This window comes from Stegodyphus dumicola, chromosome 1, assembly GCF_044657685.1.
Source record: "Stegodyphus dumicola isolate Sdum_Otavi_A_Nest chromosome 1, ASM4465768v1".
NCBI lineage: Eukaryota > Metazoa > Arthropoda > Arachnida > Araneae > Eresidae > Stegodyphus > Stegodyphus dumicola.
Genome location: NC_140768.1, coordinates 183,404,274 through 183,429,409, shown reverse-complemented (window position 1 = coordinate 183,429,409; position 25,136 = coordinate 183,404,274). Strand labels below are relative to the sequence as shown.

The following is a 25,136-nucleotide window of genomic DNA, read 5'->3' as shown; positions in this document are numbered from 1 at the left end:
GTTATATTCTGACGTTGAAGAAAGCAAGCCATTGCATGTGACGTCACTGTATGTGGAAGATTGTTTGTTAATGTCAGCAACTATGGCAAGGTTTTTGTTTCAGGTTAGTTTAAATGACACGATATATTATTGCCACTTTATTTCTTTTATTAATATTTAGAAAATGTTGTTTTATTACATTTAATTTAAATCATGCCGTCATACGTATCAACCTGAAGGTCAAAAGTTTTATTTCCTGGTTCTGCAATAAACAAATTATTTACGAATTGGTCGTTGCTTGGAAAGAATGAAGTAATTTCTTTATACAGAAATGTTTTCATACATTTGCTTTTCAGGAGTAGATAGAACTTACAAATTTTGCTTTGGCTGCTGTCTGCTCATCTGTCGGGCTTGCCCGCCTGTGTTTTATTAAAGTATGCAGTTCAGTTTAGCAAAAGTATATTACAAAGCTGTTATTACAGAGGACATTGATTTGCTATATGACGTTATCTTTCACATATCACTGAGAAAAAGCAAATCTTCACCATCTGCGAATATCCGTAAATGTCAAATTTTTAAAGCATCATAACTTTAGGCATTTAGAGCAAAGTCTTAAAATAGAATAATCTATTTTTTATAAGTATCAGACTATAAATTTAATAGACCCATTTAATAACATATTACAGTTATTTATAGCTATGCTGGAAATAGTTATATATAGTGTAACTTTCCAGGCCTCAGCTAAAAATGCATTACACGAAATAGTTTCAACAATTTATCTGGATAAAAAGGGATGCATGTAAATAGCATATACTGCATGTACGTATGGTAGCCAAATATGTTATGGCGTAAAAATAAGCATGTAAGTTATATGCATTAAATAAAAGTATTATCAAAAACCTGCTATAGAAATATACTGAAATAAATCTCATCTGCATAAACGTATTTTATAGCCTGACATGATACATTATGGTGTTATTCATGTTTGTTACACTCTCCTTCTTTACATATTTCTAAATCACTTAGAACGAACGATATTGCTTAAATTTCGCAAAATATATCTATAATACTCCAAATACAATTTTTACTACATTCAAGAAAAATTCCCTAAAACAACCTTTCGAAACATAGACAGGAAAACCAGTATCGTTACATAAACGATTACCATATCTTATTTCTTATTTTTATTTGTCTGGCAGTTAGTAAACAGAAAGAAAAATAATCTATGTATTTTTCAACATGCTAACAATTTGCGCTCGAGGTGTCACTTTGTTTGAGCGCGGTTTAAAGAGGAGATATTGTTAGAGATATTTTAGAAAAGCAGAATACCTCATCTAATTTCTCTTTAAAAGAGTCAAAATAAGACTTGATTCACGAGCGTAATATATTTCAATAAAATTAATCCCTATTTTTACGCTTCGGATAAAGAAATTCAGACTGTACTATTAGCAATATTCTAAATGAAGCTCAAAATGAATTGCATTCCCAGGCCTAAATTTATAATTATTACGCTGTTGTTATTTATCATTATTTAATACTTAAATAATGGATTTGCATATTTAACTCATGATTTTAAGAAAATTATGCTTGTCTATGCATTTGACGAAGGTCTTAAAGTCATGAGTTATCTTGACTTGGAGATATTCATGAATTACCAACGCAAATAAAATAGTAATAATTTTACAAATAGTGCAACCCTGATCGGTATAGTAGTTAGCGTTACCGACTGCCCTGCCGTTGGTCCCGAATTCGAATCTGGGAGAAGACTTGGCTGTAAGTATTTAGCATTTGAGCAACATGGAGGCACTTAAAATACTGGCGAGCCGAAGGTTCCCTGGAGAGGTTTGATGATAGGAAAAGAGGAGTGAGACTCGTCCCTTGAGGTGTTGCAAGGATATAATTTTGTATCCCTGGTGGTGCATCCTGGACAACGCTCTCGGCCATGAAATGGTTGACGAAAATTGTCCATTCCCAGCGAATACTTTGAGTTACAAGTGTCCGCTCATTTGAAAAACAGAATTATGTAAATAGGCATTGAAATCACACATTTTCTTGCGATATTCTTAATTTAATAGTAACAACGCTTAATTGATAATTGTATATATATGTAATATTTCGGCAGTCGTGGCACATGAATGACGAGGCTTGGCATCAAAGTCCAGGCATTTCTGTAGCAGAGTATTAAGGCGGTATCCAAAGAAGACACAAGATTTCACTTTTTACTATTCCATACCTTTATTTCAATTTCAGAAGCAGATCAATATTCGTTAATAAATAAGATTATTTTAAATTGACTGCCTCATAGAGGAAAAGAAGATGGGAACAGCAGCTTAGGTTTTAACAGCACAGGGAGAGGGAAGCTTCTGTTCGCAAAATGGCGCGCATTCGTTATTTATACTAGCTGTTACGTAATAGGCTAGAATGTTCTCGAAGGTATTGGTCTAAGGGGGAGATCCTAAATTGCGGAAAGTTAATTAGAGGTTGCCTGTTCGCGCAGAGCAAAGCCATCGTATTTTTTATATTTTACATATGTATATATATACGTATATATGTATGTATATATGAAAAACACAAATATTAGTTTTTAATATAATTAGCATTCTTTTATGTAAAATCTCTTAGATTAATGATGCTACAGAAGGGAAAATCGAGTATGACCTTGATGGGACTCGATCACGAATCTTCACCTACTTGCTGGATGGGCTAAAATTTACACAATAACAGCACGCGTATTGCGACATGTCAGTTCCTTACATAAAGATGTATAATTATATGAGGTTACAAATAATTATTTATATCTTCCAATGGTATAATATCTCTTTTTATTATACATATCGGTATAGAAATGAAGTGCATTTCGAAAGCATAAATTTTTGAATAAAATAGGATTGATTGAAAGAAAAATTAATTAGTAACTTATAATATATACAACTTTTTTACCAGATCAGTTTTAAAAGCGAAATTCTTCATATTCATTCTAGAAGAAAAGAAAAAAGAAGTCTTTCTTCAATTTCGAGTTTTTAAAATAAACAACGTTTTCAAATTACACATTTACATTCTCACTCAGACTTAATAACCACTTTCGCATTAACAGATAATTAACCACTTTCGCATTAAGCTTCAGGAAAAGATTATACTTCCATCGAAGTATTCAACAGTACATTTATTTGAGAGAAAGGTTAGTTGAATAAAAGGAATGCAAAGTTCATTAAGTCCTTACCTTCTTAAGAAAAGCTAACAAAGCTATCGTATTCTTTGACGAATATTAACCAGTTTCGCAGTTACAGCTTCAAACTGCAATAGTTACAGTAATTCAACAATCTAATCCCATAAGTTAAAACACTATTTTTCACTAACAACACTCTGATAACAGTATAAAGAATATCATAAAATTACATTCAGATCTAATTAATAGCAATGATTCTAATGTATCATACTTCCTATATCAATACTAATAAATCATTTCATTCAGCTTAAGATGGCATCGCAAACGTTAGAGCTTGTGATGCTGATTACATCAAGGAGGATACTTAAGTGAATTTCAAAGAACACTTTTTTACCGAAACAATCACCAAAGGTGGATGGCAGCTGAGGAAAAATGTACTTTTAGAGAAAAGAGTTTCAAAATAAATGCACTGATTGTTCAGAATTTTCAGAAAAAGAAAATACTATCTAACGCTTCACACTCAGAGAATCTTAGAAGAAGAGAAAAACAAAATATTGGTAAATCATCATTCAGAGGCACGAAGAAGGAAGGGGGAAGAAAGGCTTTTCTCTTTGGCTTTCTAAAGAGGGTGGAGCAGTCCAATATTAAATTTCTCTGATTTCTCAGCTGCCAATTTCGAGCTGAATAGATGAATCAAGAGAAAAGCATCGTAGAATTAGAAAAAAAGGAAAATTCGAATGAATGCGTCACGATAACGATGGTATTTCAATAAAATATTCATTAAGTTTTATTAGGTATTATGGTAAACACTGGGATTCGCGTCTTCGCCTGGAAAGTTAATTTTGGAGTTGTTCAAATTTATTGCTGGAGAAAGAGTTTTTATTTTGTTTTTGATGAAAACGCATCTAACGTGAGATCAAAAGGGAAAGTTATCCAGCAATTTAGTTTTTGATTTTGGGCCAAATATTCTTTTATCAGCTAAAGATAGCGTAAATAATTTTAAAATACCTCATATTTACATTTAAATAGCAAAAAGTAATTCGCAAAGCCCGTAAGGCATCCAATCACGCATTAAGATTTTTTCCATAATTTTAAAATCATAAACCCCATACATTTTATTTTGAATGATAAACCTAGATACACACAAAAATGAAAAAAAAAAAGTAAAATGCTACGAATGCTTTGTAATTTCTAGTGCTTTAAAGAAATGGAAATCTGATTATTTCTTCGAGTGGTAACTAAAAATTTAATGAATGCATATTATTTTTTCTTTTCTTTATGAATGTATGATATGGAATGTATAATAAAACTTATAAGGTATTTCTCCCGCCTTCGTAGCGTACCTTCGTAGTGTAGTGAGTCTGCACGCTGGGCCGGTATTCCAGAGGTCCGTGGTTCGATTCCCGGCGAAGGCGATTGCTAATGTTTCATCTTGCTTGCTTCCAAAAATTATCTAATCTACTTAATCAAACCAAAAATTACCTAATCTTATTTCTACGCGTATGAAATGTATGAATCTATGAGAAATGTATAATACGCCTAGTAAATCACATGCGGTTCTATCGCAACTTTATACATCTCGCAATTTAACAAGCAAGAGTTTTATTTTTTAAATATATCACAATACAAAGCATAGATTGTTAGTCTACATATGACATATTTTAAATCAGCCAATTATAATATTCAAAACTAATTTAATTTGGAATTATTAGCACCCGTTGATTATTATTATAATAAATAAAAGAAAAATAATTATGTTACTCTGTCTTACTGTGGTCTTGGTATTATTTTTAGAATAGCAAAACTTTTTATCGTCTAAATAAATACACACATACATCTGCAACATGTTGTGCAAACAATATACCTCAGGCTTAGAGAATGGAAAATACTAAAAACATGCGAAATAATAATCTGAATATTAGAAAAATGTATTCGCTAATAAAAATTTCATCTAAGGAATTAATTACATAATTTAAGTCTACGTATGACTCAGATGTTAGATATGTGTATGGATAAAACCTATTTTTTATTCAAAAACTCTGGTGACCTGACAGTTTATTAGCCCAAAGGCCGTTAGCCCAGAAGGGCTATTAATATGGTTTTGATATTTTGTGTTGAAATGTCTTGAAATGTCAAATTGTTGCCACCAAATATTGGAACCCTGTATTATATTTAAAGAAATTAAATAATGAAGAAGCTGCATAAATGTATGTATGTTCCTCGCATTGTGATAAATCAACGGTTCCTAGAGCCATCCAAATTTGAATAACGTAATGCTCCTCCCAATATGGGCATCTGGAAGCCCGAATTTGTAATTTGTTTTATTATCTGTTTTATGTTTTGTAAAACTTTAAAGAATTTTTGATTTACAGACTCAACTATTTCAAAGCAAGCAATGGCAACACCTGTACAGGAAAAATTCATTTTTATCTCCAGACTGTCTTTCGGAAATTCTAAAGCTATGGTCATTTTAAAATTATTTTGCAATACTATTACTATTGTTGAACTGAATTTTATGGTTTAAGTACGATGAACATGATATTTAATAAATAAAGGTAACACGAAAAACGTTAAAAAACGCACCTTTGGGCGTAATGTAAAATCTAAAAGCTTTCTGAATTTTATTTTTTTAAAATTATTTTATATACTTTATATTCTCTACTGTAAATAAAGATTTTTAAGAACTTCTGATGTTTTTAAAATTTTTCATGTGATAGAAATTACAAAAAATTAAATTCAAAACACGAAATAATTGCTTGTTTTAAAATAATTTCGTTTTTCGACTGCAATTTCTCTCCAGAAGAAATATTAGTCACGTATATTTTCGTTGTTTCCAGGGAAAGGCATAAGGATTAAGAGCAAAAAAAAAAAAAAAAAAAAAAAAACTTTGATTCTAAAATTTTCAAATTATTTCATTAGTGTTAGCTCCAGCGAAAGACATTTTACATTTTGATGTATACATGCAGTTTTTTATTTTAAATTATTCTTGCTAAAACTATTTGACAATTATAATTAGTAAAAAAGGTGGGATTAGAATAAAATGCTTGATCTTCTTTCTGAATTTTTTTAGCATTACAGGAAAACTACACGTACAATAAAAACAACAGAATTATATATTAGTATTTACAAACAGCCATATTTATCAAAAAACGCAATTTCGTTGTAAATTTATTTCAAGCCCTTCCTTTTATTCATAAACATTTGCTGTTTTTAAAAAAGAAACAAATATCTAAATGCTGCTTTTTGACAATCTAGTTGTGGATCTTGAATACCGCTGAGTTTTGACACTCACCTCCTCGTGACACAAAGTTTGACCATCCTTTATCTACAGAAAGAAATAAAAGAAAGCAATTACTTCAATTTATTGCTTTTAAATTTATGTTTGTTTGGTCAGTTTGTAGAGACATTAGGTATTTTGGAAGCAGGAAAGATGAAAAATACCCAATGCCTTCGCCAGGAATTACGAACCTCTGAAATACGCGCCCCAGCGTGCAGACCACTACACCACGAAGGAATGCCAAGTAGGTGGGAGAAATATCTTATATACACCCCTTTTTAAAAGGCGATTGCAGTTTTTAGGGAACTCAATCGCCAAATCTTGGGTGTGGAGAGTAATCATCCACCCCCTTTTATTTCGGGCGACACTTGTAGAGACATTAGGCATTTTGGAAGCAGGAAAGATGAAATTTATGCAATACCTTCGCCGGGAATCGAACCATGGATCTCTGGAATACGCGCCCCAGCGTGCAGATCATCACACCACGAAGGCATGCCAAGAAGGTGGGAGCAAAATCTTATAAATTAAATACCAGTTTTAAACACAAGAAGCTGAACATAATAAAAAACACCAAACAAATGTTTTAAAAGAATCTTATACCAGTATCTCTAATTCATTTAAAGATAAATCAACATACATTTTGCATGACTAGAAAAAAAACACTAAACTGAAACTAAGATCTTCGTATTATTATTGCTTGTTATAATCAAATTTATAAACATTTCCTTCAATATAAATAGTTAAAATAGGAAATTATCTATGATATGTATGATTATAATGATATATTATAAAAAAGATCTATAATATGCATTGCATACTTACATACTTCTAACGGTTACTCATTAGAATAACATATAAAGATCTAAACCTTTGATGTTCCACATAGGACCTAATTTTGAAGCTTTTAGAGTTACGAATGCAAGTCGGGAAAAGGTCTGAATATTTGAGAACCTTTATAAGATTTATTTAATTGAAATTTATTTCAAAATTTACGGTCCAACTTCTCAAATGTCTCACAGGAACGAAACTTGATTTCGGAACTCATTGATCAACTTGGTTCTGGGTTTCAAAACACTTTTCCCTTGATAAGTTGTGTTTGAAGCGTTGAACTGAGGAGATCAATATTTTTATTTTTTATACATTTTTTACTGTCATGAAATTGTAAAGATTTCCAATTTTTTTTTATTTTTAATTTTTCATGTACTGCCTTAGGATACGACTTTAATTGAGGTAAAAACTGGTTAGGACCCGCATGCAATATGGATTGCAAACTTGCATTTTAACTAAGACCATTTGCTCTTCCTTTTGAAAAAATTGCATTTTTTCGAGACTGCAGCAATTTTCGCAGATCGTCATTTACTTTTCAACTTTGATTTTGAAATCTTCTTAGGATGTTTTGACCTATGACTTTTGTGTTATATATATATATATATATATAACACAAAAGTCATTGCATATATACAACAGCATATATATATAATCGATTGCTTGTTTGAAAGACTCCAGAAACATCTACCTTATATAATTTCCTATCGTATTAAGTAAGAAAAAACTGATTTTCGTGCTATTACTTTAAATATGTTGTAGAATAATTGGGATTTTTGATGCTGGATGCAATGCCCTCCCCGGAAATCAAACCTGGACTCTCGAACACGCACCGAGTGTGCTATCGTTACACAACGAAGGCATGCAGAAAGGAGGGAGAAAATACCCTATAAAGTATTGTGCGTGGCTTGTTATGACCAAAAGACCAACTTATTTGGTAGTTGGGTCACCTTATAACATATTTAAACTATAAAATATAAATAAATACCATTAAATCATCTTAATATTCATTTAATTGATATTAGGAAGGATAATGAGCTTACAATTATCTCGAAAATCTGTAATAACCATTAAGACGTTATACGAAAATTTCTAGTCAAATATTTAAGAGAATTCTGGTCGATATAAATTCGAATGAGCAGTTATATGTCTGATTAACTATTAATAAGGCAGTTAATTTCTAAATAACGGTTAATTACGCAAATAAAATCTCTTCGCAGATTATTCGTTTAGGAAGAGATCAATAATTCATTCCAATCTAAGAAACTCGAATATAAGAAAAGAAGGCGTCAGTGGTAATCGAATTAATTCTTCCTACTCTACCAAATCTAAATATTGTTTATTATCAAGAATCACTAAAACCCATTGTTTGTAGATAAGATTTATTTCCACTTAATCTAATTATCCTTCATTTGAATCCCCAGAAATTAATAGACCTTGGTGCCCTGCTAAATTCACAATTTATTATGTAATTAAGTTTTAATTTAAATTCAATGGTACAGTTTAATTCAAGACGCATGTTATAAATTATCTACACAGGATAGTATTTATACGGTTTTTGTAAATTTATATTTAAATGCTAAATGCGTTTGAACCTTATCCTTGCTGCAGAGATCGTAAACTGCTGAACAACAAAACAGAAACAGAATTCTTTCCTTTCTTTGCTCGACATTTTAAATATCCAACATGAATATGATTTTAATACCACCACTGTTTACTGTGAAATTTTTCTGTTTGCTTTGTCTTGCTATGCAAAAATAATAATAATAATAAAATAAAATTAAATTAAATTAAAAAAATAAAAGTTACAATGCTATACGAAAGACATTCTTTTTACTTTTACATATATATCAATACTATCAAATGCGTTAGTCAAAACCCTTTCTTTCTAACAAACTTAATTATTTGAAAGCAGCTGGTATTGAAAGAGTATTTGTTCCCAAGAGTAATGACAAACCATTTTAAAGCATTTTCCTCTTTCGATCCTAAAAGATATTCTGCTATTAAAAATAATCAGAATGAACTTGCTGTCATCTCATTTTGTCCTCTTAGTTAGGAAATTGCTGGTAATCTTCCCAGGTTCAACTTAAAAGTACATCCCTCACCTCTCAAGAAAATTCGTTTTAGATTCCTTAAAGTTCTCACCATTGTTTTAAGTTTTTGGGAGTTTATAACATATATTTCAAGCGTGGTTTTACTTACAAAGGCTAATTGAAGTTTCACATCAAAGAATACGAATGTTCTGTAGGGAAAAGAGAAATAAAAAACGTCTTTATCAACTAAACATAGTTGGTCATTCAGCCATTATTTCAACTTTGATGGCGAAAATTAGCAACAGATTATTCAGCAAATGGATTTTACTCGAAGGCCTTCGAATTCACAAAAATGTATTATCTTTATCGGTAAAACTTCAAATCTAGTTATTCTTAATACTCTCAAAATTCTAAAACTTTACTTCCTCGATATATTACTATTTTTCTTGACATTTATTTTCGCTTTTCTCTGTCCATTGATTTTCCAATAAACTTGTTGTTTCTACTACCAACTAGTCGGTTTTTGTTCCTCCTAAAAAAGGGAAATATGGCAAATCTCCCTTGAAATAAATTTGTTTAAAATCTACGTGTACACACACACACACAACTGCACACTTTAGCTTCTACCTCTTTTCCTGTTAAAACGCTATTTCACTCTGCTCTCTTTTTATCTCAACAGTATCAAAAAGGTAAATGTTCTTAAATAGGCATGATTTGAGTGCCAAGTAAATTGTGGCTGCAAATGTCATTTGAAATAAAGCTGAAAATTTAATTTTACTCGGCTGGCAAGTTTCTTCTTCAATATGGATCTATGTTCTATGTCGTCAGTACTACTAAGTGTTATATATACAAATGAAAAAAAAAAAAAAAAAAAAAAAAAAGGAAGTTCAAAATATAAAATATAATACAAACAAAAAAATTATAATACGTAACTGAATTTAAAACGTGCATAAAGCTGCAAGAATATAAAATACCCTTTTAGCTCAAGATCACAGCAGCTTTTAGCTTAAGAATACCCAAAGCCATCTGAAAATTATTAAAATAACGCCATACACGCACGAACGTGAAAGAAAAAGTTGACATAACGTAATTATGGTCATTCCTCTTTTAGTCAACTGACGTAGCTGACCTATCTCCAAAACCAGTTTTTCCCATAGGGCAGCAAGTTGAAAAATCTCTGCTGCAGGCATAACGGAGCTACCCGACACATGGAACTGACTCCGTTAGCTCAGATAAACCCCAGTGGAAATGGCCCTTCCCTCGATGAGTTCCCTCGCCCCGCTGAACCAGGCTCAGTGGTTCTGCCCCTGCCCTTCACCTTGTAGAGAGAACCGCATCGCTTTTTGGGCACTAATCGTTGTCTATAATTTGCTACCTGCCAGTCACTCGGGCTGCCCGTCGTTCAGAGACATTACCAGCGTACCCCGGACTCTACCCCAGGGCTACTTGAGCCCTAAGCTCTAAAACCTACCAGACTCAAGGGCCGACCAATAAATGATCTTTCCAGAGCCTGCAGAACCACTAGGTTCAAAATTTGTATACTCTATGGCCGAGACTGCTCAGGTATAGATCCTAGTCAGTAGCTTTCCAGAGCTCTCTGCATCGACCCTTTAGGCGAAGAAAAAGTTAAAATAACTAAACATGCAATAAAAATTAAAATGCATGAAAATATCAAGAACTTGCAAATGCAAATTCTAACATAGAATGAACTTTCAAATGTGTGAATGCTTAAGCATACACCACACGGTTTCTTTACCCCTTGTTTTTGTTAAAATTGCTTCATATTTAAATGAAAAACATTTGCGAAATTCCTAGTCTATTTCCCCATGACGTTGAGATTTATGGAATCATGTGCACATCTATAATTTCATTGTAAATATTCCCTCTTGTCTTTCCCTTTAAAGTTTTTCCATTTTATCCTGAATTATACTTTTTACTAGCATGCTTTTGCTTTAGTAATTCTTTTATTTTTGTGCTTATGCAAAACGATTCTGTGATTTTTTATAATCGTCAGTCTATCTTTGGCTGTAGGAAGACTCATATTATTGAGTAGTTATTTCTAATCCATACAGATAGATAGGAAATCGCAGAATTAATCTTAGTTACTAGACAACCCCAACTTAGATGAATAATCCTGTCACGTATGTGACAAAAACGAAATCCGTTACAGCAGCGTATCTGTAAACATATATATGCATTAACGAAGACTCTGCGTTTCATCATGCTGATAGTGGCCATATTGAACAATGTCACTACTTCAGCGCTTTCCGCTTGATAAGAGAGAGAGAATACCATTCAATTCGGTGCAATCGTGCCATTACGCATTTGGTCATGTGGCAATCGCAACTTCCTGGGGCATTACAAACCACTGCTTAGATTAACACCGAGGTCGAGTCCGTTAATGACCCTTAACTCTAAATTGCGGCACCAATATTGTCCGTGACTTGGCGTCGATGTGATAGTGCTGACGTAAAGTGCAGGATAATTAAATGTTTTTGTTAATTTGTTTTTGTTTAATTTCTTTTAAGCCGATGAATGAAAACATCTCTTAAGCCTTAAGCCAATCTCTTAAGCCGATGAAAAAAATTTCTTTCCGAAGCGAAAACAAATGTTACTGGCGCAGTTGTTAGCTTTCTTAAATATGGCATTTTATACGAAGCAAAGTACCTATACAAGAGCAGAGAACCGAAACCTCGTGTTTATATTGACAAATTTATAGCTTATATTTATAGCTAATTATAGCTTATTCATTTATAACAGGGCTTCTTAAACTTTCTTCAGTTACGACCCATTTTCATCACTGAGACTTTTTCGCGAGCCCTGGACCCCATAATATTTACGAAACTTTCGAGGGACCCCATAAGCACTGTGAAAATCCGACACACGCGTGAGTCAAACTGTCAATTTTTTTCACTTGTACTGTAATATACTATTTCAGTTTTAGGACATTAATTTTAATTTCTAATTTTAAGACATAGAACAAAGTGAAAATTTTAAATAAGTAACAGACGAAATGACAGCGTCACGTGCAAAGCGAGTAAAATGAACGTTTATATTATAAAAAGAATGCGTCGAAACGTTTTCCTTTTTTCTTTATGTGTATTGCCTTTATGTATTTTCAGATACATTGTGTAAAAATATTTGGTAATTGTAAAATTAGAATAGTAAGTTATAAAAATATCAAAACTGCTAAATTTTTGGCAACCCCCCTGCTACAGCTTACGCGACAGCCAAAAGGGTCGCTACCCAACTCTTAGTAGCATAGTGAATTAAGTAAGTGGTTGCACCAAATTCGATGTCTTTTTGCCCAGTGGAACCAAATTTAAATTTTTGTCCCCTGAGAATTTTGCCCTTTTGTTGGCCGAATCGCCTACACTTGCGTAAAAACTATTTTCAATAGAAAAAAAAAATTATTTTAAACTGTATTTGGTGTTTTAGGATTTTCTGCATTTTACAGATTTTGATGAAGATGTTTTGTGTAGTTTTTGCCTTGCTGCGAAGTAAGAGCTAAATTAGTTGGATGAAAAATATATCTCTAATGAAGGTCAAGGAAATACGTTTAAATGAAGTGCAACAAAAAATGTGTATTACTTAATAGGCCCTGCAGGGAAACCATGTGATAGACATTTTTATTTTGTCAACATTATGCGCGATTAAATAAGTACAATTCTCTTCTGGTAAATAGCCTCGTCTTCTGAACTTTCTTCTGCGGCATCTTCATTTAAACTTATTTGATCATTTTTTAAATTTTTAATTCGCATTGTTAGGCTACAAATTAAAATATAAATTAATAATAATGTTCTCAAAATGGGATGAAGCAAAATCATGTTGTATAACTGGCATGTTATACATGTTATACGGGTAAATGCAATACTGTGCTGCAACAATGTTTTTTAAAATGGAAATATAATTCGTAATATACATTCGTAATATAATTGTAATTTGAAAAAACTGCATAAAATTTTGTATTTTTAAAAATACGAAAATTGTATAAATTGTATTCGTAAAAATTGTATAAATTGTATTTGTAAAAATTGTATAAATTGTACTTGTAAAAATTGTAAAATTTATATTCTGAATCTTGTATTGTAAATTTTGTAGTTGTAAAAAATTGCATTAAAATTTTATTATTCCAAATACTTAAACAAAAAATCTCTTATATTCTGAATAGTTTTGCTTCAAATTACAATTTTCACCTAATAATAGTTTTCTCAAATGTAATTAGAGCAAAACTGTAACGGAGAATTGCCATCTGTTTCAGAATTTGAAGAATTACTTGAAGTGTGCAAGAACACAAAGTAGTAGTTGGAATACTGTGCTGCACCAATAGTCTGCGAATCACGTGAGTTTAAATTTTCACAATAGCGAAATCCCATAAATTACATTTAAAAAATCTCATGTGTACACCACATGACTTCCTTGTACGGAATACTAAATTATACGCATTTTTTCTTGCATTTCATTTAAACTTATTGGATTGAATTAAATCTACTTCGCCGACAGCGCATAAACCACAATAGAATAAATGCATTCTTTAAAATTCACTTTGTTTACCATAGCGACACTCTGGCGCTAGGTTCACTTAACAGTATTATATTTCGTTCATATTATAACTCAGAATGCACACAATTTATATCATTTAAAGAATTGTCTAATCGTTGCCACATATTCTATTCAAATACTATAATAAATCTAGAACGATTTATAAAAGAAATTAAGCAAACAAAACAAAAAAGAAACAGTTTTTCACAGACGATTGAGTATTTCTCATTCAATTAATTCAATTCTCACTTCGCGAAAAGGCAAAAATACATAAAAACTCAAAACATCTGTATTAAAAATTACGAAGTAAATCTCAAACACTTATTTCCTCGAAAAAATTCCAGAAAGAATTAAGCAGGATTTAAATCGCAATAATAAATGACGGCGTTATCTTTGTTGTGGCGAAACTTAGTCTGTCTAAATTTGCAACAAATCTACTATTCTGCTAAACAAATATGTACGCCATGTTGTTTAAAAGGCTTAACCGCACTTAAACAGCTTTTAAATTGTTGCTAATTGAACAGATATTTCTTGCAGATTTACGAAAGGCATAAAAACCTTAACCGGAAGATAAGAACAACATAATTCAATCATTTGTAAATCCAAAAGTGGGCAATTTACAAACATATAAAAGTAAGAAACTGAGATCACTGAGCCGGGTAACAGAGGTGATATATATATAAATATATTTATATACGTTTGGTGCGGCCGATTGCAACCAAAATACGTGGTGCACACCTACATGTTATAGCAGTCCTATATACAAAATTTCGACGTTCTGAGGCTACTCGTTTTTGAGTTATGCGAGATACGTACATACATTCGTACAGACGACACGAAAAATTCACTTCAGAATTAATTTTAAAGTAGTACAGATATCACGCAAAAACATCGTTAAATTGCATTCGATAGCGGTCAAAATGGATATTTTCGTTAAAATATGCTGCCTGAAACTTTTCGCGATTACAATACTTCCTTTTTACTTCGTACAAGGAAGTAAAAAGAATTGTCTGTCAAATGAGTATTACATTTTGACTGCCTATATACTGTCTGATTTTAATGATTTATTGTTTCAGATACTGAAAGGTTAAAATCAGAGCTCAGATTTGTAGATCATAATTATTGTTTCTAACTCCCCAGGGTTTTATCATTAAAAATAAATTACAGCAATTTGCACCCAGATAGGAATGTGTCCAATCCAAACAATTCCACCGCAGTAGTAACTATCTTAGTTATCTAAACTTCAGATCTTACAAGACTTATCTGAATCTCATTCTAAGCAATATTAAAAATAAATTAACTTTTCCTGTGACATATCTCTGTCTCTCTGGAGTTGATTATTAACTTTTCTCATGAAAATTCGATTTAAAGTTCTTTGAATAAAACACGCTTTCCTAACAATAGTTTTGCAGTTGCAAATGCACATTTTTCAAGTGTTAATGTAATTCTAAATGCAACGAAATCCAACTTAAAGTCTAATCCTGTTTCCTTTAGTTATTCTTTACTTTACATTACCCTAAGATCTCAATTTATTTGAGTTAGGAATTTACTGCGAGATGAATCATCCAACAGTGGAACAGAAATTTACAGATTAAAAAGGCTATAACGGGTTAACAAAAAGTATTTTATAACTAAACATCTGAAGTGTACACCACATGACTTTCTTGTACGGAGTATGAAATTATACGAATTTTTTCTTGCGTTTCATTTATACTTATTGGATTGGATTAAATTTACTTCGTAGATAGCGCATAAACCAAAATACAATAAATGAACTCTTTAAAATTCACTATATTTGTTTACCATAGCAACACTCTGGCCCTAGGTTCACTTAACATTTCATTCATTTTTTAGCTTAGAATGCACAAATTTTATATCATCTTAAGAATTATCTAATCGTTACCACATGTTCTATTGAAATACTATAATAAATCTAAAACGATGTATAAAAGGAATTAAAAGCAAACAACAACAACAAAAAGAAACAGTTTTTCACAGACGATTCAGTATTTCTGATGCAATCAATTCAGTTTTAGCTTCACGAAAAGGCAAAAATACGTAAAAACTCAAAATATCTGTATTGAAAGTTATGAAGTAAATCTTAAACCCTTATTTCCTCGAATAAATTCCAGAATGGATTAAGCATGACTTAATTCGGAATAATAAAAGAAGGCGTTATCTTTGTTATTGCGAAGTTTACTTTCTCTAGATTGGCAACAAATCTTTTGTTCTGCTGTTTCAAATTTAAACAAACATGGCCGCCATGGCAAAAGTAATTAGGTTTAGCGGCAATTAAAAACTTTTAAATTGTTAATAATTCTAAACCTATTGCATGCAGATTTGCTAAAGACATAGAAACCTTAACCGGAAATAAGAACAACATAATTCAATCATTTTAAAGGAAAAAATGCACGATTTACGAACATATAAGAATAAAGAAACTGAGATTTCTGAGCCGAGTAACAAAGTGGATATATATATATATATATATATATATATTTATATAGCTTTGGTGCGGCCGATTGTAATCAAAATACTAGGTGCACATCTACATGTTAGAGAACACTTATATACAAAATTTCAACATTCTGAGGCTACTCTTTTTTGAGTTATGCGAGATACGTACGTACCTACGTACATACGCATAGACTCCACGAAAAGTTATCTTCAGAATTCGTTTTAAACCAGTTTTGATTTTAAATCAGTTATTCGAGATATGTACGTAAGTAGGTACGCCACGAAAAATTCTCTTCAGAATTCATTTTTAAACCAGTTTCATATTTTTTGTAGGAAAGAGTCCTTTATTCTGTCCTTACGTGCAGATGTCAGGCAAAAACATCGCTAAATTGCTTTGGATAACCGTCAAAGTGAATATTTTCGTTGATATATGATACCCGAAATTTTTTGCGGTTACAATACTTCCTTTCTCTTTGTACAAGGAAGTAAAAATTAAGTGCTAAATCTAGTTTGCTTTCCGATGGCTTAAGCTTTGGTAATTCCTGCGTTTTTATTTTTCTTTAAACCAACTGAAAGTTCAGTATAATCAGCTAGCTATTTTGATGAAGGTAATGACTTTTTTTTTTTTTCTTCAACCTTCAAGTAATCATTAAAACCTGAAGTGTGCATTTAACAATTGTTGGATATCAGAAACTGCCGGTAGGAAATGAGTGGTTTAAGGAATACAAATAACTTTGGTAAGCTATTCAAAATAATATCCATAAAAATCTTTACCAGTATGGTCCTCAGAGAAATTTTCTGATCCAAAAACTTCACACATGTTTTTGTTTGATGAAAATAAATAATATTATTTTCTAGTTATCGCAGCATCTAGGTTACTAGTTTTCAAGGATATTCTGCATTCGGTCATGGTATCAGTCAATGTAATTAAATGCACATTCTGAATCCATGGCAGTATGTTTAATACAGATTTTAAAAGTTTTGTCAATACTGATATTTCTGTTTTCCATTTTCTTATGCTTGAATACCTCAACTCAAATGTTTATATCAGTTTCTAAGTTTCCGTTGTAGGATTTATATTTATTTTAACTAACATTTATTTTAAGTTTAAACTATCCTTCCTGTCAAGCCTCACTTTCCCCTGGAATTGCCAATGCCAGAGTATGTAAATTTTAGTAGAACGCGCAAAATATTCAAAATAGTCAGCGGAAGTATTCTGAGTTAAATAGAAGGGAAACGAGTTCGAAAGTGTGTTTTCTTGCTTCACGAGCGTGGAGGTGGCTTGGTAGAAATTGAAGAACCACGCGTTTTGGCCTGTGTGCTAGCCTCAGTAGATAATTAAATCTTTCAACGTAATATTCAGAAGTTTGCTGAATTATCAGCGGTATTTTAGAACGCGGCTAGGTTAGTTACGTTTTAGAGAGCCTCGTAGGTAGTCACTTGGTATTATTCATTTTTAGTTTCTTATTTTTATTTTACCGCCGGGTCGGCGTAGTTTGTGAGCGTCAAGAGCACGCATCTGTAATTTCTAAAGTTGAATAAAAAGGGATTTAAACCCTTCTCAAGAATTTGTGTACTTCTCAAGACTTTGTGTACAGTTCATAGCAGTCACCACTATTGTTGCGTGCAGGTTGGGAGCGCGCAACATTACATTGGCGCCCGAACACTTGTCGAACTGAAATGGCCGAAAACTGGATGGAAGCTGCTGGACAACAACAAGAAATGCAAGCCAACTGGAAGGATTTGGATACCTGGTCCAGACGATGAGAGCGTCAATCAAGGCAAACGTCAATTTCGACGGAAAAAATTCGGTGGCGATATTTCTAGAAGGCCTCGAAAATCACGTCCAGCTCTACCCTGTGCCTGAAAGACAAAAAGTTGCCATCGCCACATCTGCACTAAGAGGACAGGCCTCGCTATGGTTGAAGAATATAGGCAAATTTATATTAGGGGAATTCGGAGGCCAGACATATGCATTTGAAAATTTCAAAAAATCGTTATTAAAGGCCTTCCCCATAGTGAAAGACCGAGCAAGGCTAGAAGCCGAACTATATAGTTTTTATCAACGGAATATAGAAGAGTTGACGGACTTTATTCTGCGAAAAATTAAGCTGACGGATATGCTGTATGGGAAGAAACCCGACGCCGAGATTATTGAAATAATCTTACCAAGATTGCTATCTGCTGTTCAAGATTACTTCGAAATTAGAAATCCAAGCACACTGCAGGAGCTCTTCGAATTGGCGGTCAAGTTTCGAAATTGCAGAATAGCGGAAAAAGCTAGAGGGGCATCGTATTCTCAAAGTATCCGAAGGCAATCTTCAAATGAGCAGACCAGAAATGCAAACCGCTTTTATGGGGGAAAGAGCTATCAAGCTAACTCATCGAAGCTCGAAGGTCAAGGCCCAAAAAGGAAATTTGAAAACAACCGTCCGCGTACAAAGAGGGCAGAAGTTGAAAGAAAAGCTTTAAACGAGTAGAGGGGCCTGTGAAAGCGAGGGTCCAGACCCCGGAAGTTTTGAAAAAACCCTCAAGAAGATACTTAAATACGGTCATCGTAAAAAACTCACAATTACCAATTATACATGTCTTGGTTGGCGATGTACCAGTAGAAGCCCTCATCGATACAGGAGCAGAAGGTAATTTTATGAGTGATATTTTTTTAAGAATTTTAATAGGTTACGATCATTTAAAAATAAAAACACAGAAATCATAGCAGCGCAAGTCACTGTAATGGAAAATTATCTTTAAAAATACAGGTTAAAAACGAAAGCCTTAAAGTATTAATTTTTGTAGTAAAAAACTTGCAAAGTCCACTTATTTTAGGTATGGGGTTTTTAAAAGCCGCGTAGGCAAAACTGAATTTTCAGGAAAGTTCTATTGTGCTGGAGATGGATCGGAGGGTGGTGTAACCAGTGGAACAACCGCAAGTCGACCTTAGCCATTTGACTGACCATGAAAGCCACGCCATCCAACAAGTGGTGAGTACTTTTTCAAACTTGTTTTCAGAACGGCCTGGTAGTTCTCAAATAGTTACGCATGAGATACAGTTAACTGCCGACAAACCCTGTAGGACTAAACCTTACCGCTATGATAAACAGAAAGAGCAAATCATAGAAGAACACATTCAGGAAATGTTAAAGAACCAAATCATAACGCCCATACATAGTGAGTACGCGAGTCCAGTCGTACTATGTAGGAAAAAGAGCGAGTTTCCTCCTTCGGGTAAAAGGGCTTGGAGGTTTGCTATCGATTACAGAAAACTTAAGAGTTATTAAATTCCCAGTTTACCCCTTGCCGGTTATAGAGGAAATTATTAGAAATATTAAATCTACAAGATACATGACTACGTTGGATTTAACGTCTGGCTACTCTCAAATAGCTATGAGACCCGAAGACATACATAAAACCGCGTTTATAACAAAATCGGGCACTTATGCATTTTTACGCATGCCCTTTGGGTTGTGTGGGGCCCCGTCAACATTCCAGAGAGCTATGGACATTGTTCTAAAGCCTGTCCTAGGAAAATTGAATTTAATCTATCTAGATGATATAATTATAACGAGTAGTACGTTGGAACAACATATTAAAGACCTAAAGTTTTTAAATTATTAAAAAAAGCCGGTCTTACAATTAACGCCTCAAAATGCAAGTTCGCAACTAAAGAACTTAAATATCTGGGTTATAAAATTTCGCAAAAGGGTATAGAAACTCAAGATTCAAAAATAAAAGCCATCAAGAATTTCCCACCTCCCAACACCGCCAAGAAACTTTCTTCTTTCCTTGGTTATGTTCTTATTATCGGTCATTCATAAAAGATTTTGCTAATATTGTTGAACACTTGTTAGTAATTAAAAGAAAGAAAAGTAAATTCACGTGGACAGCAGAAGCAAATACCGCATTTGAAGGTTAAAAGAAGCGCTCATCAATGCCCCTGTTTTGAAATTCCCGGAGGGGGACGAAAACCTGGAAATTGCAGCAGATGCGTCGGACTATGCTGTAGGTGCTGTTCTCATGCAAAATGGCCATCCTTTGGCATTTTTGAGTAAAACGTTGAACCCTACACAAAGGAATTATACAGCTACAGAGAGAGAAACATTAGCCGTATTAATGGCTGTACACAAATTTCGAGTTTATTTCGGCAAAGCGCCAGTAACAGTCTTTTCGGATCATGCGGCTGTTGGTAGACTTTACTCGGGGAAAAGCCTAACGCCCAGGTTAATAAGATGGGCTTTAAAATTTCAAGAATATAATCTCATAATTAAATATAAACCGGGTAAGGTAAACAATGTAGCTGACGCACTTTATCGTATAAAACTGGACGATGAAGAAAATGAATTAAAATGCATGTGTTGACTTCAAAAATTTTAGATTCTAGAGAAACAATTATTGCTGAATTGAAAGCTGATCCTGAATTTGGAAGTATCTATGCATATTTGAAAGACCCCGAAAGCTTTGAGCACACAGATATCGATGCGATAAGAAATAGAGCAGAAAACTATGAAATAATAGATAATTTATTATTTTATACGAAAACAACAAACGAAAATCTCGAGTACAAACCAGTCATCCCAGCCTCGCTTCGATTAAGCATTTTGAAGGAATTACACGACGCGAAAACAGCGGGTCATTTAGGGGTCAGAAAGACTTTAAAAAGGGTACGCGAGGCGGTATATGTCCCGCAATTATAAAAAATAGTAACTGCGTATGTCAGGTCCTGCAATCAATGTCAGTTAATAAATGATATTAATTACAGCCCGGTCGGGTACTTAAATAGCATTCGCGCTACATTACCGAATGAAATGTTAGGCATGGATGTTCTTGGTCCTTTTCCCCAGAGTGAGTTGAATAAAAATCATTTTCTTTTAGTAATTGTAGATCATTTTTCAAAATGGACAGAAATTGTTCCACTCAAACGCGCGTCAGCCAAAACAGTCGCAGATGCATCCTTACACAGATACATTTTAAAATACGGTGCACCGATAAAAGTCATTAGCGATAACGGTAAACAATTCGTTAGCCAAATATTTGAAAACATTTGCACTGGACTTGGCATACGCTATATCAAAATGGTTCCGTATAGACCACAGGCAAACATAGCAGAGAGAGTTAATAAAAATATTGTAAAAATAATTCGAAGTTATGTTAGCACACATAACAAGCGCTGGGATGGCTACATAAATGAGTTAGCTTATGCTTTAAGAACGGCAAATCACGATACTACGGGAAAAACTCCAGCAGAATTATTTTTAGGACGGAAGTTAATTATGCCATTAGATAATTATATACTGCAACAAAGAGAACAAGAATTTAAACAAAAAGATGTGCAAAAACTCATTGACCAGGCGGTTAAAAGCTCGGATACGGCAAGAAATAGACAAAAATTATACTATGATAGAAAACGCCGTGAAGCAGATTTTAAAGTTGGAGATAAAGTGTTGAAGCGGAAATTTTCTTTATCAAGAGCCCCAGACAATTTTACTGCAAAGTTAGCTTCAAAATTTGAAGGCCCCTATGTAATTCAGGATATCAAAGGAGTCGTATTGTACCTTAAGAACGAGAGAGGGGAAATTTGTAAAGCAAGTCCCGACCAGGTGAAAAAATATTATAATCAACATGATTTTGAAATGCTTAATAGTTTCTTGCAGGACTCAAGCGTAAAAGTAGTGGAAGGTCAAGAAGTAACGTCACCTGCTCCACCACCGAAGAAGCAGAGAACTGAAGAGAAACCTAGCCCTTCTACAAGTCATGCGACGGTACCGAAAAGAAGAAATGAAAACGTTCAGACTCCAGCATTTAAGAAATACAAGAAAGCAACGCCGCCGCGTAAAGAAGCTTTGGTAAAGAGGAAAAGACCACTTACAACGTATCGCAGTAGAAATTCTGCATCGAGGAAAACGCTTCCAGGGCCAGAGTGTCAGATGCAAACAAGGCCGCCGTTCCCGAGAACGAAAAGACAGCAGGAGGAACGAAAAGACCACCACCAACAGAAGAAATTCAAGCATGATTCCAGACCGGTGGACGCCAAGACCAGCCGTCCAGAGGCAAAACGGAAAAGACAGCAACCCGACGACTACCACTCCAAGAGTCCAGCATGCAGAGGGTGAAAAAGAAATATCAACATGAACGACACTCGAAGGACACAAAGGAGACGACTGACGTCGATAAAATCCATATCGTGGGAGCAGTTCTGCCAGAAGAGGATGTCGGAGTTCCAATCATCGAAAACTCAAAGATAAGTTAAAATCTATAAATTTTTTTCTTTTGTTCCGAAATGTTATGCGTAAATACGAAGTTCTATGTTTTGACGGAAGTCAATTTGTCTCGGTTGAGACTTAGTTTTGTTTTACTTTATTTAGCTAAGGCAAAAGTATTATTTTCTTTAAGTATAAAATCTAAGAAAAAGCAGTTTCTGTTGGTCGAAAGACTAATTCTGTTATGTTAAAGCCAAAATTTGGCCGAAGATAAAAATAACTTCGCATTCTTGTATTAATAAGAAATTTAGTTTCAGTGCCGCCAGCTTGGCGAAGAATGCGTAAAGTAAAAATTTATTTTTCTCTTATTCATTTTATGGTAAATTGTAAAAATCATATGTATTAGAATTTTGTAAATATACGTAAATACTTGAAAGTTATGTAAAAGTAGAATTTAGTCTGGAAGCATAAAATTTTAGATGCTAAAAGTAAATGCTCAAAAGAAATGAATTCAAATATAAGTATTAAACTGTAGATAAAATCATACTTTAGAGCGAAAGCCTGCATTTCTAAAGATGAATGAGGGGGAATTTAGAATGAATGTGTTTTGTAGGGTTCTCCACCTACACTTGAATTTTAAGAATGTTAAAATAGCTCATACGAGTTTTAGAATGTCGCGTAAGGTGTGTCTATTTGGTCGTTGAATTCTAACAAATCATTGTGGTTAGGGGAAGTGTTGCAATACTAAAACACGAATATTCCCGTTTGACACCACACATGGTGGAGAGCCAGGGTAAAGTTAAATTCATGTTTGAATACTTGAATGAATGTGAATTAAGCAGTAATTAAGGAAAATAAATCGATCAAAAACAAAAACTTATTCAGTGTGAAGAAAGTGTAAATTATAATGTATTTAGAAAGATACTGATACTTATTCCTTCCAGATGCTGGAAGTAAGAGAACAGATTGATTGCTGAAGTCCAGGAAAGGTTGCTGTAAGAAGAGAGGGTTAAATAAGTATCTACATAAATTTATTCTAACTTTTGAGAGAAAACAGTTTTTTTTATGTAAACGAGGCTCTTAAATTTTAGTTCAGAATTGTGGAAACTTTCAACAGGTCGTTTCTAGGACCTGCTTCCAAGTTTACCAAATTCTGGCAGCGGCAAATGTAGGGTTTATATTTATTTTAACTAACATTTATTTTAAGTTTAAATTATCTTTCCTGTCAAGCCTTACTTTCCCCTGGAATTGCCAATGCAAGAGTATGTAAATTTTAGTAGAACGCGCAAAGTATTCAAAATAGTCAGCTGAAGTATTCTGAGTTAAATAGAAGGGAAACGATTTCGAAAGGGTGTTTTCTTGTTTCACGAGCGTGGAGGTGGCTTGGTAGAAATTGAAGAACCACGCGTTTCGGCCTGTGTGCTTGCCTCGGTAGATAGTTAAATCTTTCAACGTAATATTCAGAAGCTTGCTGAATTATCAGCGGTATTTTAGAACGCGGTTAGGTTAGTTACGTTTTAGAGAGCTTCGTAGGTAGTCACTTGTTATTATTCATTTTTAGTTTCTTATTTTTATTTTACCGCCGGGTCGGCGTAGTTTGTGAGCGTCAAGAGCACGCATCTGTAATTTCTAAAGTTGAATAAAAAGGGATTTAAACCCTTCTCAAGACTTTGTGTACTTTCCAGTTCATAGCAGTCACCACTATTGTTGCGCGCAGGTTGGGAGCGCGCAACATTACACCGTAATAAGACAAATGGCTGTCCTTTTAATAGTTTCTGATTTCTTGGCTTCAAAGAATTTTCTTCATCATTATTTCTTCATTATTCATTCATTATTTTTTAATTTCATCAAAACAATGGAAGGAATTACTTCACCAAACAGAACAAGATTCGTGTCATTACGTTTGATGACAAGAGAGGTTTTTTTTTTTTTTTTTTTTTTTTTTTTTTTTTAATGTGGCATTGTTTTGGTTCGAAAGAGCTATCAGTCTCAAAGCACTATTTGGCGTTGATTCGCTTTAAATCTCGTCTGTAAAAGCTTTGTTTTACTTTTCATTTGTGTCTTTATTTAAAAGCAATAGATGCAGCTCTTCAAAGTGTAGTTTTTTTAATCTGATTGATTTAAATGAAAATGCATTTACTTCATGATATATCTAATTAAAAACATTAAGCATTTTTATAGAATTCCGTTATATATTTTTCACTTTTTATATATGCAGAATTATATTATGTTTCATAGTTAGGCTAAATGTATATTCATCTAGTGTTTCTTAAAGTGTTTCTCTATTCCCCCCTGGGTCATTCTTTTGATAATCTCTACAGGTAAATCATATGACACTTCGAAAGAGCCCTTTCGAGCTACCGCTAATATCTAAACCCAATCAAATTTAATTTTTTATTTACATTTTGTTTGGGGGAGAGCCTAAACACAGTACATTCTCTACATGTTTCTTTCAAAATTAATTTAAATCCTTTCCTAATGGATTAATATTTTCAGAATTTCTAAATATTTTTATTCTATGCATACATCAATGAAAATTAATACATAATCTTCAAAATATTAATCCTCAAGATCTTCGTTGTTGAAGATTGCATGCCACATACGATGACACATGCATATACGATTTCGAACAAGGTGCATATGTTGATAATGATTTCTCAAAT

At 33.2% G+C, this 25,136-nt stretch overlaps 1 protein-coding gene across 2 annotated transcripts in view; it reads right to left on the bottom strand.

Annotated features, from left to right (window-relative positions):
* The window catches only part of LOC146999404 (uncharacterized), a 532,534-nt gene that overhangs the window by 360,346 nt on the left and 147,052 nt on the right, over positions 1–25,136 (bottom strand). The gene's annotated exons all lie outside the window — the stretch shown is intronic.